The 18,743-nt window shown below is 35.9% G+C and overlaps 1 long non-coding RNA gene across 1 annotated transcript in view; it reads left to right on the forward strand.

The window, feature by feature from the left end:
- Positions 1 to 1,223: 1,223 nt before the first annotated feature.
- LOC148126415 (uncharacterized) overlaps positions 1,224 to 18,743 on the forward strand; it is a 163,075-nt gene continuing 145,555 nt past the window's right edge. The window contains exon 1 of the long non-coding RNA XR_015743249.1: positions 1,224 to 1,250. This is a non-coding gene — a long non-coding RNA (uncharacterized LOC148126415). The remainder of the gene's footprint in view (positions 1,251 to 18,743) is intronic.

Consider the following 18,743-nt stretch of genomic DNA (forward strand, 5'->3'; position numbering starts at 1 on the left):
GGCAATATACCTGGTAGCCATTACAATTGTGCAGAACTTCAAAGGAAAGCTTGCTTTGATGAAGACTTGAGCAAAATAACCTTTTGAAAGACTTCGATCCATCATTTGCAACACTTGAAAGTGACTAATTTCCACAATTTGGTTCCTCCTTCCAACATTTATTAAGAATAGAATAGAATAGAATAGAATAGAATAGAATAGAATAGAACAGAATAGAATAGAATAGAATCACTAGTTGATAAAAGAGGAAGTGATTTTTGTGGATGGATTTCCAATATAAAATCTTGTATCTCCAGTTCCAGATGAACCAGCTATTCCCCCCACCCCCCACCAATTTCATAGCTGTAGAAGAAATATCAGTTCATTCCCCAGGCCATTTTAACCAGTATCACAAGGCTGAGATGAAAATGCCTTTTTTTCTAGGCTTCCCTTTTTTTTCCAAATCATACTTTCTTTCCATCTTCATTTCCAGCTATTTACAGACATGAATTTTGGATTATTTGTTCATTATTTACAGCACTGCAAAAATCATTAAAAAAAACCTTTACGATAATATTTTCCCTTTCCCCTCCCTGAAATGCTAGAATTGAACCTTAGACCTTTTACAGGCAAGCTATATACTCTCTGATTGCATTGTGAGTACAAGATAGTGGCATTAATCATGGTAACTTTTTGATCATTCAGTGCTCCATATAATATTTATTTTGGGATAACTTTTTCCACTCTGGTGCCCTCCAAGCTTGAGAAATACTTTTTTAAAATACAACATCACTTTGTTATGCACTGTAGGTGAATTTATTTTGCAAATGATCCTTTGGGTGGCACTATTCAGTAAGAAGATAAAGGGCTGACTGCATTGAAGGTTTTGAAAAAGTCTGTTGGTTTGTTCAGTAAGTAGATTGTAAGGCTGTCTTTAAAACTTCCTCAAATGTCCTCTGTTTCTTTCCAAGCCTGATCAAAAATATGAACAATTTTCTCTGAATTTATATATATTGAGTATCACATATAATTTTATTAATTTTTATTTGTAAGGTATGCTTTTTTCATCAGCCTTACCTTGATGCATATGCTTTAGTATGTAAAGTACATGAATGACTCTGTGTGGGTGTGTACATATCATTTTTCAAAGCAGCCTTACCAACATTATGAAACATGCTTTTCTCTGATAAAGACTTTTAAAAAAAAATTACCCAGGGATGCTTTTGTCTTCTTAAGTTCCCAATGTTTTATGAAGTCCATATCATCTTTGGGTGAGTATGATCCATTAAATTCAGTGAGACCTCTCCTTTAGTAGACATATAAAGGGTTGTGTTATTGTGATTCCTGTCTGTTGTTTTTCATTATGTTTTACTTTATTTTCATTATATTATTTGAGTTTTTAATTTACTTTGAGGGTAGCTCTCTGTATAACCCCAAATCCCACAAAACATAGTATTTGTGATACAATAGAAGAGAATACATGTAGCTCAGGATTCAACTATGGAATCCTTGTGCTGTCTGAGCTTTGTTTTCCTGCAGATGTTTAATTACCTATTTAGGTGAGCAGGAAAAGCAACAGCCTAACCAAGGAACTACCAAGGAGAAAATAGCACTCCAATCAACACTGAGAAGGAAAGCTATTGTTATACAGAGAACAAAGCCTGCTCTTTTCTAGCACTGAAGGTGTTACCTAGATATTAATCTAGCACTGAAGGTGTTACCTTGGTAAAGAAATGTCTGCAGAAAACAAGCTCAGACAACACTATGGAGTCCACAGTATTTGTGTTCACACTGAATGCATTGAGAATGGAGAAAGTAGAGGAGAAAAGAAGTTGCAAGTGTTGGATGGTACAGTCTAAGAAGACAGTTGCCTATATAGTGATAATGGTGAGACATCTAAGGCATTTTTAAACTAAGACTTTCAGCTTGTAAGACAAGCTGTAAAACAAGTGAAAACCTGTGGAACTTGATTGTCTAATCCAAATATTGTGCCTGGCTCTTCTAGAATTATTCAGACAAAAATAATCAAAACCTGAGATGAGTGACCTGCTTAATTGAAGGAAGCAGGTCAAGTGTTACTTGACTTTAACCAAAGTGTTTTACAATAGTACCTTGGTTCTCAACTGCTTTGAAACTATCGAATTTGGTACTCAACGCATTTTGATGCAAAAAAATTATCTCGGTACTCATTGTTTGGTACTCAGTGCACAAGCTAGAACTTGTTGGTGTCGGCTGCCTTGGTGTTGATTCACTACACTATTCCTTATGGGAAAAAATTGTTTGGTACTCAGAGTTTTTGGTACTTATTGTTCTCTCCGGGACCAATTAATGATGAGTACCAAGGTGCCATTGTACTGTAAAATAATTTAAAGTATAAACTATTTTACAACAATAATATGGTACAATTAAATATACAAACAAATATTTATAATAACATATTAAAATTCTGTAAGGCTGAAATTATTTGGGATAACTGATAAAACTGATGGAAAAATGCCACAAACATATTTAATTGATGAGAGTATTCATTATTAAAAGTCTTCTAAATAACATCACATGGAGGATAACATCACACAGTGAATGCCACAACAGAGAATGACTTTCTCTGCATTTTTAGAAGTAAGTTGTGGCACAATAAGGCTTTTTTGTGTGTGCAATAACAACAGAATTGTTTTGAGGAAGATGGTTGCTTGAATAACTTGTAAGAACATGGACGTGTATTGTTGTCTAAATGCAGACTTCAAAACAGTGTTACAAGGTGTTCCATTGAGCAATCCAGCTTCTGTGTTAGGCAGTTGGCTACAGTTACTAAACAGCCAGTAACTATACAAAAAGGAATGGCTGAGAATGCTAAAATATTCGAGTATTGGAACATAGAATATTGGATCTTTTTCACCTTGTAGTAGTTTGCTTCTTTATGTCCACTTAAGACACAGTGGAGAAGAAATTTCATAGGAGCCTGAGTAAAAAAATCTATTTTGAAAAAAAAAATTAAAACAGATTTTTCTTCTCTGTGTCCATCTACACATAAAGTGTATAAATCATTCAAATAATTAACCAAACTATTAAATAGTAATGTTGTGTTTGTAATTCAACTACATATGCTTTGCATATATGACCTTTACATATTAAAAATTAAAAAGTATATAAAATCATGCTTTGTCATCCACACAAACTTGCAAAATACATTGGACTTTCCTTTTTTTGGTTTACAAACATTTTTACTGATTTTCCTGAGAATCATTTCTTTCTAAACAGGCTATTTTTGAAAGCATTTCCTCATCAGTCTTATTTTATCTGCATCACTTCTGCTGTCCATGATTCTGCCTTTGTTCATCTAATCATCTTTTTTTCTGTCTAGTTGCTTTAGTGATGCAAAATTAAAAACAAAATACCCAAATCTAAACAGAAATCAAGTTTGCAATAGTAAAAAAGAAAAAAAAATACATTGAAATCTGCCTGTTCAAAGGTTGCCATCATTGTTTGCATCTGTTTGAATATTGTGTGTAGAAATTGGAGTATTTTGTAATCCTGAAGTTCAAATTTTAATAAGATCAAAAGTAAGCTGCAGAACTATAAAGCAAGGCATGAACTCAGTTAAACAGTTCCAGATGGGTCTTGCAAGACAGACTTTTTTTTCCAGAGGGTAATGCATACATTCAGTTTCAAGAAAATTATATGTTCTGTGCCACATTCCACTTTTGTTGCTAGCTGAGGAAATAAAATCATGTTCCGTTATCCTGATGACATTCATTAATGAAATGCTAAAATATTTAGTCATCCACTCGCTCATCATTCTTCATCGTGATTTTAGATCCTGTTATTTCTAACCTAATTATATTCTGTTCATGTCTAGTTTGGTTGGCAATTTCTCCAATGAAACAAGTTAGAGCATCTGGAGCTTTTGATCTTCTTTTTCTTCTCTGGTGCATCCGGGATGGGTGGGAAGCTTGCCTTACATTTTAATTATACTATTGTATGTGGGTGCCTATGCACTGCGCATAACTAAGCGGTTGCAGAACATAATTTGGTCAAGGAATGGCCATATTGTATATTTAAATAGGGATTAGGAAACAAAATATTGAAAGATGTTTTTACATTTAGAGACTACAACCTGTATATAAAGAATATCAGGGACCTTTGCAAGTAGAATACAAATGGAATCAAAGACTGAGGGAGCTTTCAGGCTTGTGGTGATCACACCTGCTAAGCTAACTATCCACTGTTCTGCTATTAAGATCAGCCATCAGCCATGGTGGATAGTACAGAAGAGCTATCATAGTGTACTATAGTGTGTTTCCTCCTTAGAATTGTATGAATAGCCTCATTTTAGATTCAAACATGCACTTGTTACCCTTTTTTAATTGAATAGTTCATATTATGTTGCCTGTTGATAGATACGTTCAATCTCTAGCCTCTTGGGTTCAATTAAAATAGTTGGCAATATGTAATATTTATGAATATGTTTTTGATACAGTACTGCATTGTTGCAGGCTGCCATAGGAGGAGGATTGTCTTGAGTGACAGTTGAGTAATTTAGTGTCTAAACAAACAAAAAAATAAAAACAGTGTAAAAGAATAAATATAATAGGTGTGGTATGCGATTTGACGAATTCACACATTTTTCTAGTTCTTTATCCAGACCTTACATTTTCCCCACAAATTAAATATTTTTCAATACATTTGAAATATGAAGCTTAAAAAGTGTATCATTGAAATAGAGCTAGATTTGACTTTTCTCTAATTCTTATTTCACTTTAATTGCAGTTACCTTTTATGCCTTCTGAACTTGTATTGCGCTTTTGAGCTTTCATGGTCTTCCTTGCTTCTTTGAACATCTGAATTATATTCTCCCTCTGGGTTATACTTCTTCTCCAAGCCATATTAAAAATAAAAAAATAAAAACAAAAACAGAGGCTAGTGATTAGTAGCTTAATAGAGCATCCCTTTCCATTGTTCTTCATTAGGCAACAATGTATTTGCCTTGTGTTTCTCAAAATGCTTTAACAATGTCCTTCCAAGAGCAAGTATTTTCTCATTTGTGTTTCTAACACGATTAGTTTTCCTGACAAATATAATAAATGAAGGTTCAGAAAGGGCTTTCTCTATTTCAAATTCCCATTTTATTTTTCTCTTCACTAGTACCCTTGAGAATGCATTGAATTTGATTTCAGTGATTGATCTAACTTTTTTTATATAATTTACTTTGCCAAAAATGTTATGAGAACTGATTCCTGCCATTGTTAATCGACAACAGTAAGTATTTAATTAAGAATTAAGTACTTAATGTTGCTTTCACTACATGATTGGTTAAAATAAAAAAAATATCAAGGTTTTAATTTTATCCTTTTTTAGACTGTATCCACAATGGACAATTCCTCTATAATATTTTTTAATCCTAGGACATATTAGTCTATAAGTCATGCTATATCCTGTGGCAGTCTGACTTCTACTTCTAAGTTTCAATATTTTTTGGATGAGAAATATATAATAAACTATCTCTATAGTCATGCTTCGCTATGAAACTATGTGATCGGGCTTAGTTTCTGGGAAGGAAAATAAGGGGGAAAATTGTGTATCTGTCTACTAGCATCCATCGATATTCATCCGGCTAGCGTCCTGTCATTGTATGAGAGAGTTGACGGCTGTTTGAAAACTGAAACAGTATTTGCTGTGTGAGCAAAAAGGAGACAGCAGGGAGCCTAGGTTTGGCTTAGCTCATCTGTTCTATACTAGAGCTGGTTGCTGCTGTGAAAGTAAAACTGAAACTGAAACTCGTCTCCTCTATTTGTATTTTGCATTTGGAACATATTTCTTTTCAGGTGGGGAGGGGAATAGAACTCCTTAGCATCCGAATGTGTTAATAATAATATATGAAATGATGGTCATTTCAGAAAATCCTTTCTTAGTGAGCACCTAGAAGCCAAGAGGAACATGCGTGCCAAATTTCAAGTTAGTAGGCTTTACAGTTCTGGAGATTTTGTGATGATGCATGAGTTGTATTTTGTTTTTATATTTATAGATTGATTTAAGTGACAAGCTTCCAAGAGCACTTTTCAAGTATGACATCCCTTCTCTAGAAAACACTACTGAAAGAAAGCATGCCCTGTTTTTAATTACAGTTTATATACAAGTTTAAAGCATACCTTTGTATTTGAGACCTCATGACTCTGCAGCCAAACTAACTATAGACACCTTTATATTCTTTGTTCTTCTGTTATATGTTGCAAAATTTACATTGTTGTATTGCAATAAAATGTACTTTTACTTTGTCTAAAAATGCAATGTATGATTCAGAATTCATACATATTTTAAACATACAAACAAAAGACTACCATGAACCTTAAGGCATCATGGTTCATCTGGTGGCTTTTTCATTGTCTACTCTAGTCAATGTACCTTTTGGTACTATCCCACCTAAATTAGGAGTTTTAAAATAATTCTATTCTAAGCTTATCAGCTGGGTCTTTTTTTGTTGCCCTGCACAGGAGAACAGAACTGGAAAGCAGGTTAGTGGGGGGGGGGGAGGGAATGGGATTTTGCAGTATCCTTCCCCTGGAGTGGGGTGGGAATGGAGATTTTGCAGCATCCTTCCCTTGCCATGCCCACCAAGCCACGCCCACCACACCACACCACACCACATGCACCACGCCATACTCACAGAACCGATATTACAATTTTTTGAATCCCACCACTAAAAAGACTGATAGCTGTAGGACAGAGGTGTCAAACCCAAGGCCCATGAGCCAGATCTGGCCCATGGGGTGCTTAGATCTGGACCACAGGGCTGCCCTAGAAACACTGAAGGACTGGCCTATGATGCCTCTGCCGGCAAAAATGAAGCTGGTGATATCAGGCTGGTCACCCACAAGCTGGCCAGCCTCCCCGAGGTCAAACACAACCCTGGTATGACTCTCAATGAAATCAAGTTTGACACCGTTGCTGTAGGAGATGACTGAGCTGAGCCCAAGTGAGAGGTCAAACACATCAATGGCAAATGTAATTGTTTCAGGGTTCATTTTATTTGCATCAAATATAATTCATTTCAGAAATTGGAGAGCATATCCTGTACTGGTTGCAGATTCTAGTCTTTCTTCAAAGATATTTATGGTGGGATGTAATATGCTGAAGGCAACAGTGGCAATGGAATGCATTTGTGGCTCATGGGGACAACCAGAAAATAAAAATGTGTGAGTCAGAAAAGAATTTTTAACCCAGGTATGTTGTACATGCATAAAGTTGGACAAACTTTGGAGAAATCTCATCTCTTTTAAGTTTTATTTGGTATCATTCAATAGAGCAAAGTTTGAAAATCAATCTGTGTGCTACTGTAGGAGTCCAACAGTTTAGCAAATAAAACAGGAACTTAGTGTTCCAGGGAGATGAATTTAAACTGTATGGAGATGATGAAAGGCTGTGCAGATTTTCCTTTGGAGTGTCACAAAGGCATTTAGGGAGCGTGCTACAAACTGTGAGCAGTACAATATTTGTCAAATAATAGCTGGATAAAATGGTGGGGGAAAAAATAATTCCAACTTCAGTGAAAACTTCAGGTTGGCACAAACATTTTCTGGTGTGTATTGTGATTGAGATTAGCCTTCAGAGAAATGCACTGAATGAAAAAGTGAATTGAAACCCAGCATAAAATAACACTACATCTTTAGAGGTTACAAGCGGCAATCCTAGTTTCCCAAGAAAGACTATTAACTCTTCTAATGTAATCTTCAGTCAGAGTTCTCTCTCTGCAGGCATGGAAGCATTCATGGCATTCAATAATAGGAAGCTTTGTTACTATTGCACGTACTGTCTGTCTGTCTTCTATGCCACTTCCATCATTCCAATTCTGAGCAATTTACAGCAGATGTGATAAAATGAGATATTTCCAAAATATTGTCCTGATAACCTGAGACATCTGTGAATAACGTAAATCCAACTTGTCATAAGAATCAATAAAATATATCCATATCATAGACGCATCTTTCCCCATTCTAGCACCCCTAACACTTTTTTTAAAAAAAATTTTTTAACGACATTCTAAAAATCAAAAGCAACAGCACAAATCTTATTTTTGTTGGCAGAGAATTCAGCTGAAGGAAATTCCTGTATAAAAAGTTTGCCTTTCATGAAACTTATGTGGTTTCAGCAGGCATTCTCTGCAGGGGTGACTTGAAATAGATTCCATTTGCGTTAAGCAAGATTGTCAATTAATAGAACACAAGCCATGTAGGATTTTGTAACTTACCACCAGCATATTTGGGGTAAATATAAATCCACGTCATAGAGTTATGTTGCGTAAACAATTTTAAGTAAACTTTCTTGCGTGTAAGATTCCTTTTATAAGAATGTTTAATGCAGATTTCCAGAAGTTTTTTTTCAATTAGGTAACCTAATTAATTGTAAATGTTTACACAATTTTAAAAAATAACGTGGATTTTTAAGAACTTTTCTCAAGATATGCTGATTTTTGTGAACCCTTCCAGGAAAGAATGGCAGTCAGCAGCATACTCTATGCGGTCATTTATGCTGTAGCAGAATCCACTTTAGCAAATCACAACATTTCAGGCTAAAAGAAAGCTATGATGGATTCCCACCCACCCACCCCCAATATAATTCACAACTGCCATGATGCCATGATCCACATTCAAATATGGAGCAGTAGTCTGAGTTTGCGTACATACCCTAACAACTATACACACGTAGATATTGGATGCAAAAATGGACTTGGTGGCTTTCTCATACACGTTCCTTGCAGTTCTTTGAAATATTTGAGTTAAGAACTGTGATTATGAATAAACAGTTACTGGATCATTTCACACTGATGCGAGCTAGAAATTGTAGCAAAGATGCAAATCCAATTATAGTGACATAATTTGTGTTCCTTTGCCTTGTTTCGGTTTACTAAACTCATCTGTGTATACTTGATTATTTAATTATTTTTTAGCTGCTGCCATTGTCATATCTTTGAAATGCCAAGAAAAATTACTAATTTGTGGACTTTGAATTAATGCACTTCAGGCAGTAATTTTATATAATTATGTGTTTGTGTGCCAATTTCTGATTTTAAGCGATCTGGTTAATCACCACTATATTTTTTTTTGATGCTGTCATATTCTATTAAACTATTAATATGAAAACACCTGGAAATATTTTGTAGCTTTATTGTCGTGCATTGTGGCATCAGTAACACTTCTGATATTTCACAATGAATACATATCAGTTAAACATGTTTTCTTTTTAGTTCTTAAATTTTCGTCTCTGGTTTCCATTGTGTTTCATGTGTAAAGTACATTATCATAATTTCTCTCCTCCATACCTTTCTCTCTGTCTTATACTGACTCAGTTCATTGTTTAAATGAGTTTATTGTATAGTGTAGTTCTACGTTTCTTCTCCCTTTCTGCAGTTGTACAGATAGGGCCACAACCTGTCTATCCTTTGTTCAGGTAATTGCTTAAACCAAAGTGCTACTTATCTCACACTTTCGGTTGACAAAAATGTAATCTGTCTGAAATAATGAAATATTATAATTAGGAGTAATAAGATGGAAATATAATAACCTATACATCCATGTCTATAATTTTGAATAGCAAATATAAAAATCTGATATCAAGTTGGCAAATTCTTATAAGAGGGCAAAGCATGGGAAATATCAATGGCATTAGACTTTCTGTGCTTTAAATGATTCAGCTACCGTTCAAAATTATGATAGTGCTGAACAAAGGGTATTTCTGATGGGTTTTTATAGTGGTAACTGTCTCCGTAGTGGCCCCATGGTCACATGATAGCAATTTGGGCACTTGGCAGGCAGTTTGCAATTATGCTGTTGCAGCATCCCACAGTCAAAGATTCACCATTTGTGACGATCACTGCCAGCTTCCAACAAGCAAAGTCAGTTTACAACTGCCATTGTAAATTGACACAGTCATGTGACTGCATCGCTTAGCAATGGAATTGTTGGTCCAAATTACTATGTTAAGTGAGGATTAGCTGCACTTATTTCAGGATGGTACAGCATGACTTTTAATACGATGCTTACAGTTCTATGCAATGGAATTATACGCTTTTCTCTGGAACTTTCATGGCAAAATTGGTTTCAAACATTGTTCCAAGCAATTTGTAAGGAATGGAATCACCAACTGTTGGTCCCAACTGTTATTGTATACCAATGCAGATTCTTCGGCAAACCTGAAAAGGGAAACATTATTCTTGCACACTATTATTCATTACACACCGTCTGAGGGGTAGGTCCAGTGAGACTGCCAGTTCTAGAAGCCTTTGTGTGAAAGGATATGATCCCCAAACACAACGTGATCCCCATGAAATTAATGACCATTTTGATCAAGAGCATTTTCATGGAATATTTGAACCTTAGAGAGTAGACCGACCAGAAAGAATGAGGCTGGTAGAATGTTTTGCTGTGATGTGTACTTTGCCTTGATGGAATGAGTTTAATTGCTTTATAATAACAGATAAAGCTGCTGCCTTGTTTTTCCAATTAGTGGTGTCTGTCTCCGCATTCAAAAAATCCTCCTGGCAAGGTAAATAGGACCAGCAGTGAGCATTACTGAAAGCTGCAGCTGGCTGACAGTTGTAATTTTATGAAAACAATTTTTTTGCCCTTCAGTGTTTCTGGGAGGTGGAGTGGAGAAGAGGATATGAGCTTTGGTAGTAGCTGCCTGCAGCTTCCTTCAACTTCCCCTTTTAATTAAAAAGCTTAATTGGGAGTAATAAAAACTTCCAATTAAGCTTTTTAAATAAAAACTAAAAGCTTAAAATGGCTATGTAAGAAGATAGTTGCAGTTGAAATCCATAACTGGCAATTTCATTAGTAATAAGTGGTGCTTTACCAAGTGAAATGTAGTTTATGTTTCTTGACTGCCCACAATCAGAAAAGGGGATTATAAATCATCTAAGTAGGAGAGAGTGAGCCTGTCTCTTGGGGATATCCTAACCTATTAGAAAACAAGAGAATATTTTTCTTCTCTTTTAAATAATTTGGTTCCTTTTAAATTCATAATCTTATGATTTGTCATAGAAATGGGTTGATAAATTGCTAAGACTCATTAGACAACAAATTTCAGCCTGATATAATTGGAATTTGATCACAAGTACTTAGATATACTGCAGAGATTGTACAGACGTATATTTCTGCCTGTTTACAGTATCCTGCTTTGGAAGTTGAACCATTTTTAAATTTCAGCAACAAATTCAGCAATTTGTTCAGCAACTGTTTCCTTTTTTCCATTCTGTCAATACTAGCCTCCAAGACTGGAACTTTTCTCCACAATATCGGTCCTATAGTAGAAAAAAAAACAATAGTATGCACTGTGTAGTATCACACTCTCTGATAATTGCCTTTTTATTTTTCTCTTAACCTAAGTCAGATATATTGTTGGGAAACAAAATGATGGATGCCAGTTGGCTCATATCCACAGACGTTCTTCTCCTTAGAATTATTTTTAAAAAGTAAAGTGGTTGGGGGAAGTTTGTTTCTTTATTGGATGACCTAGCAAGAATTTGGGCACATACATATTAGATGGACCCTCTGGAAAGTACTTGACTCCCCTAAGGTTTTTGTTTATTTGTTTTGTTTCCCTACTGCAGTGCTGATGTTGTTTTTATGAGTGAATGCCAACAGCTCTATGCAGCAGTATCTTCTAATGCGCAAAATGGAGTTATTGATTAGTTTATATCACTTCACACACAATAATGTGCTACAGTGCATAAATTAGAAATTCTCCTGGCATTAATTTGGAACAACCTAATGTGATCTGCACTTTAATAATCTCTTAGCTGGATTGTAGCAATGCTGTCTACATATAGCAACCCTTTAAGATATTCTAGAATTGGGCAGAATGCAGCTAAATCGAATCTCATAACACTGTTTCTGAAAATGCCGTTGCTCTATTATGAATGTCTGTGAACTGATGGCTCAATTTAAGGTGATTTTATCAGACTATAAAGCCAGACCTAAAGCTTAGGCAAACATAGTTTGAGTGCTTTGAAAGTGGTGTCCTCGGTAACTATTCCCCTGAAGAAAAGATTTTCACTAGAAAAATGTCAGCTCTGAGACAGACATAATACGCACCATACTTTTTTATTTAGCATATTATGTGAACTTGGCCATCTGCAAAACTATGGTTAAATAAATTAAGATTTAGCATGATATATGAACCCATTCTTTTTTGCAAAATTTGAATAAAGTTATTTATTTTTAGATTTGGAGCATACATATTAATTATTTCCCTTGCATAGTTTTTGCCAGGAATAAAGATTGCAGTACTGGCAGGTGAAATGCTTTATAAAGAATTATAGAATTCCTTGCAGAAAGTTTAAGAGACACCATTTTGTGAGAGCCATAGAGCTCCTCAATTTATGTATCTTAATTGTCTCCTGGATTATAATGATACACTGTGACTTTTGCATTTGATTTTCTTTAGCTGTATCTGAGGAAGTCATGACTGTTTTTGAAAGATTGTGCTCTTTGGCATCATCTTCTCATGAAGTCAGCATTGCAGCTATTCATCAACTGAAATTCAATTCCCATTGTCCTTTGATGATACCACGGCCTTTATTTTCTGCTCTAGCTGTTTCTGACAGAAGTAGTTAGATCACTAGATTCTAAAAAAAGAATATTTAAAGCAAGGAAGTAATAAGTAAAAGATAACGGTTCCCCTGTACATACGTGCTAGTCGTTCCTGACTCTAGGGAGCGGTGCTCATCTCTGTTTCAAAGCCGAAGAGCCAGTGCTGTCCAAAGACATCTCTGTGGTCATGTGGCCAGCATGACTAAATGCCAAAGGCGCACAGAATGCTGTTACCTTCCCACCAAAGTGGTCCCTATTTTTCTAATTGCATTTTTACATGCTTTCAAACTGCTAGATTGGCAGAAACTTGGACAAGTAACAGGATCTCACTCCATTATGCATGCTAGGGATTCGAACCACTGAACTGCCCACCTTTCTGATCAACAAGCTCAGCGTCTTAGCCGCTGAGCCACCGCGTCCTTTCAAACAGAGATGGTATTCAGCAGATTCTGACCAGTTCTGGAAAACCGGTAGCAGAAATTTTGAGTAGCTCGGATAACCAGCAAATACCATAACTAACTAGAGATTTTACAGTATCCTTCCCCTGCCACGCCCACCAAGCCACGCCCACAGAACCAGTAGTAAAAAAAGATTGAATCCCACCACTGACTTCCAGTAATAAGTAGTTATTGGTTAATAAGCTAAGATTTTGAATATTAAAGGAACAGTACATATTTATTTATCAAATTTAAATGGCCTCCCTATCTTACAAGAAGTGACTCTGGGCAATGTAGTGAAAAAAGTATAAAAACAATGAATATCTCAAACAGAGTTATCTTTTTAAAAAAGTACATAGAAGATTGATCAGTAATGGAGTTTCATAAGTCTTCTGAAACCCCTCAGGTTTAATGACAAAGCCAGGTCTTTCAATTCATTTTCAGTTCATTTGGACAGGAAATTGTGTAAACAAGAGTGTGAGATATGTATCTATCATATAATAATGCAAAGCAGTTTGAGCAGTCTTTAATATCATTTCAGATATTACAATACTACAATTCTAGCTTTAAAGCATCCCAAGATATTCAGCTGAAAATTGTACAGTCTAAGGTTGAATAGTGTGCTGGGTATACTTCATGAAGTTTTATTTTCTCCTAGATAGTAAAAGCAGAGCTTCCCTTTCATTGCATCAGCTTTTGATGTATCTTTGAACCTTAATTCTGTCCGGAGCTTTCATTTCTGCTGTGCTGATATGTTAAATTACAAGAAAGGAAGAAACAGTCATTTTAAGACATGGCTTTTTCAGCGTGCTATGTTCCTTCTTATAAAGCTTATCCATAATAAAATAAATTTAACAACGGAGGGAGACTTTAAACTGATTTTTTAAAGTATCAAGGTCTTACTGAACAGTATTATCTTCTAGTTCAAATCCCCTTCAAGTCACAGACAAAGAATAATATCTATATTTAGCCTTCATGAGAAGTCTAGAGAGTTTGCTGACTTTCGGTTAATGAAAAGATTTTCCTGCTATCAGAGTTTAAGCTTCATTTCTCAGTCAGTCATTCCTGACAAGACCAAAATAAGGTGCTAATAGCGATCCATGTAAAAAGAGTTCTTTTCCCCATTGGATGCCCACTTTAAAGGGTTTGAAATAAAGTTAACAGGCCCCTAATAAATTTAGAATTCTTCACTGATTATCAGAAAGGCAATATATACTATAGATCCTTTTTCTTGGGAAATAAATTAGTCTAAGCAAATCCCTCTTTCTTTATAGCTTATGAAAATGCCTGCTCCTCCCACCTCCCAACTGATTGTTATGTTTTAAAGCTGCATAGCTTCAAGAATTTTGGAAAAGTTTGTTACTGTTGTTAATCAAGAACCCACAAGATTGCAATAAAATCAGTGGTAGGATTCAAATTGATTTCCCACCGGTTTGGTGGGTGTGGCTTGATGGGCATGTTATGCGTGCATACATGTGCTTTGCGCATGCACAGAGGCTTTCCTACAGACCTTCTCCTGCACTCTTGCACTCTCCCTGTCTCTTCAACAGCTGATGCATGGCAACCCGCTGTGCCGCACAATGTAGCTGAGCGTCAAAAGCAGGAATATAAAGGTCAGTATGGGGCCAGGGCGGGCAGGTGGATCCAGCAGCTGATTGTCAGAGCGAACCGATTCTCTCCTAGATGATCTTCGGAGATATCGGTTCGGCCGGGTTCGGCCGAACCGGTAGAATCCCACCCCTGAATAAAATGTTACTTAAATAGAGTGGTAGACCTTATTGTTTAGGGTTATTACTCATATAAAAATTAGCTTCTAATAGTTAGATAAAATATATAATATTTAATAATATTCTTACTGTATATTGTGATATTTATTCAGTCTGCTACAAGGTAGAGGTAGTATAAGCTACAGCTCTCCTATCTGTTGCCAAGGATCATATGTGATCCCCAGAGATTTTTGTATTGTTTACAGCTCTCTTCTCAATTGCCAGTAATTTTCAGTGTGCAAAATAAAATTAAACTTAATTGCTGTAAGAAAAGATAAGGAGAAAACATGATGAATATAAGTAGTCAATGCAATGTAATCTAAGAAAGTGAAATTCTGAATAACATTCTGTTTTGACCCTCCTCATTTTCCTTCCTTGTCTTGCCCTTACATACACGGTTCTCAACCTGAAAAAGGAGTCTGGACAATTACTATGGCATTTTTGTTACCATAAAAAGCTGCTCTTATGAGCATGACACAGTCTGAAATCCATTGCTCTGTTTAACAGTGTGTGGTTCACATGTGGTAGGGCATTGTATAAACCAGTTCTTTAGAAAACTATGGACAATGTATAGATTAGGATGCAAAATGGAAGTCTCTGCATTAGGGTTGTCAACTACTGGTTTTAAATCAATTATGCCATAAATAGATTTATAGTATCCTTTTCTATAATGGCCACATTCTAGCAGCAAAGAGATGATTAAAGAACCACTTTCCTTTTCTTGCCAAATATTTTCTTCTTGATTATGCAAACATTCAATAGACAAATATAGGAAGGAAGGAAGTGTGATGACCCAGGGCATGGCACAAAGGCAACACAGTAACATAAGTAAGAAAAGTTGGCGGTAGCCAACTTTGCCCCGAAAGTCTAGTTACCTTCGGCTGGAGAAAAAACTCTCTCAAGAACAGTCTTTAAGTGGAGTAAATTCAGTCTGAAAACAAAGTACATACAAACTGAAAATAAAAATCCCCACAAACCACACTGCAGCAATTAACTGGACAGGGCAGGATAAGGAATTGCAGACTTCAAAGGCCAACAAAACACATACAGTTGGGAAGATGCCAGGAACCCAGATAAGCCTCGACAAAACAAGATAATATATGATTTGTTTCCAACAAGTTGCTATGTGCAAACTCCTCTTTTAAACACTGTGTTCCCAGCTGTAGCTAATGAAGGGAATCAGGGCCCTTTCCTCCCCCATAAGCCATTCAACTCATGTTGCTCCCTTCTCTGTTCCTCCCTGCATGCCCTAGGATGAAGAGAGGATGGACCTGGATCTTCCTCTGAACTCTGCCTTGCTCTACCTCTCCTCTGCTCTGCCCAGCCGGACTATGCCCTTCTCCAGTTTCTTCCAAGCCAACAGAGCCACACTTCCACTCCCTGTCAGCTGTTCAGCCTCCCTCTTGGAATCAGATTCCAACAGGGGCATGACAGGAAGCTTGAGAATAACATACTACTTCAGAAGAAGGGCAATGGTACCCTTTTTAGTTGGGGGCAATTTGCTGACTCTGTAAATTGCTTAGAGAGGGCTGTAAAGCACTGTGAAGCAATATATAGGTCTAAGTGCTATTGCTATTTCACTTGCTTATGATTTCTCCACCTGGAGACTAAAAAGCCCAATAATGATTAGTTAGGATACTGAAGATTACAAAGAAGAAAGAGGGAAAGAATACTGCTTAAGTCAATCTTACTCCTGTCCAGCACATCTTTATTAGGGATAACAACAAAATTCCTCTGACACTGCAGAAACTACCCCATTTATGATGGAAATGTTTTCATAAACCATGAAAATTAATACTTATGATTATAAAAAAGATACAAGTTGAGAACATAATTCTCTTTATTTGGGAGTTCATTAGCTACTGATAGACAAGTTCTTTATGTTTATGCACCATGGATGCAAGAATACCATTAATTACCACTAAGCCTTCACCTATATGCAAAACTGAGCTTGAATATACTCCCTTCCTTTAAAAAACTTACTTGAATGCCCCTACTTAGGATTTGGAAACTTTGATCCAACTATATCAAGTGACCTCTTGGCAGTGATGAAAGTAGGATTAATGGGCTTCATGAACTCTTATACTCAAAACTAGCTTCTGTAAAAAGAAAAATGTTTTTGGTACTCACAATTGACAATTCATATGAAGACAGGTTGGGGAAAGCAATTGATACTTTATAGGTCTGTGCAATTGATATGTCAGATCCTGTTATGAAGAACATTGTAGTGTGTGCATATTGTAGTGTGTGTGTGTGTGTGTCCGATATTTTGACAAATAATCATTAGAGTTTGAACTGACAGAAGCAAACGAATGATAATATGCAGTTTTACCTAGCATAAACTTGGGAAGGGGACAACTAATTTTTTCTAATTCATATGTTTTTTACTATTCATTTTGTATGCACTTTTTAAAATTACAGACTCTAGTACAAAAAAGTTAAAGGTGTAAAAGCAACCTCCTATATCTGTGTTTGTTCATGGAAGTATGAATTAGATTAATTAATATTAAATGTAAACAAAACACTTGGTTCCTGTCTTTACTGTGTTCTACGTAAGAAAAAGACTTCTCAATTAGGTACATTGTAAGTATATGGAATCATGGGTGGATTCTGGATAATTTGTTTGAGGATCTAATATCTGTTGATACTCTTTAGGCACAATTATTGCTATGCTATAGGGATCTATCTACATATTTGATTTGATCCAACTATATCAAGCGACTTGGTGTCTCTAGACACCAAGTTATACAGAATTCCAATCTTTGCTGATTATTTTCAGGTGAACTCCAGTACTGACGATTGCTTGAAAGCTTATAAATATTCTTTCTATGTTACCTTGAAGAATGTTGATTTTTACATGATGTGATTTATTAAAATCATCAAACCAGGCTTGCCTACATTTTCATTACCCGATCTTTGGAATGGATTGTTTTCAGAAATAAAGACATTAATCACACAGCTGGCATTTTTTTTATTTCAGGTTGTCAGTCTCTTTCTTTGGCTGGCAAGATACAGTCTTCCTGTTTTCTGGCTGTCATATCACACCTCTTCTTCCTTCTGTGGGTCTTCAGATACCTTCCAGAGCCAATATGTCATAGAATCTATAACAATCTATTAACCATTATATTTCCTTCATCTCAGAAATCTTTCTTTTAGCCCCCAGCATTCACTTTTTCTTGCCAGGTCTGCTGCAACCATCTTTCCTAAGAGATTGTTATGAAAAACAGAACTATTTTTCCTTTCCTCAGGTTCTGCTATAAGATAAAAAGAAGAACATGCTTGGCTGGGTATATACATGAAAGATGCTAGAGAACCAAGGCCTTTTTCAATTGCGTGTAAATTCCAAACTGCCTTGAGATCTTTGGCAGGTAAAGAACAATAAATAGTTTAATAAATTAATCCATTAATTTTAAAAATCTGGTTCTTGTCCAAAGATGAATATATTCTCTCTATAAAATTCAGACATTCTTCCACAACATCACCAGCAACCAGTCTTGCCAATGACAAAATTACATTTTAGCTACAGTTATAGAAATGTATAATTTTAACGTTAAATTTCAAATAAGATTGGGTTTTGCCTCCACCATTTAGAATTCATATTCAAAGAATTAGAAGATTCCAGTGTCCTTAATTGTTCCCTTAACGTTCTTTCAGTTAAATCAGAAAGTGGTGGGCAGAAGTATTTAAGCCAGGAGTGGGATTCTACCAGTTCGCACCTATTCGCTAGAACTGGTTGTTAACATTCTAAGCAGTTCGGAGAACTGGTTGTTAGAAGAAATTACTGGCCTAATCCTGTAAGGAAGGCAGGAAGGAAACATTCTGGTGTTGCTTACAGAACCTGCCTCTCCATTAACCCTTATTACATTCTTGTCAGGACTAGACTTCCTGTCTCAGGAACATCTCTTGAGGTTTTTTTTCCCCTCCTTTGCTGGTACTTTGCTTGTGTGGAGTGACCATTCCAAATTACAATGGCACTG

Source organism: Pseudonaja textilis, chromosome 3 (genome assembly GCF_049901715.1).
Source record: "Pseudonaja textilis isolate UNSWEBS1 chromosome 3, rPseTex1.2, whole genome shotgun sequence".
NCBI classification, from domain to species: domain Eukaryota; kingdom Metazoa; phylum Chordata; class Lepidosauria; order Squamata; family Elapidae; genus Pseudonaja; species Pseudonaja textilis.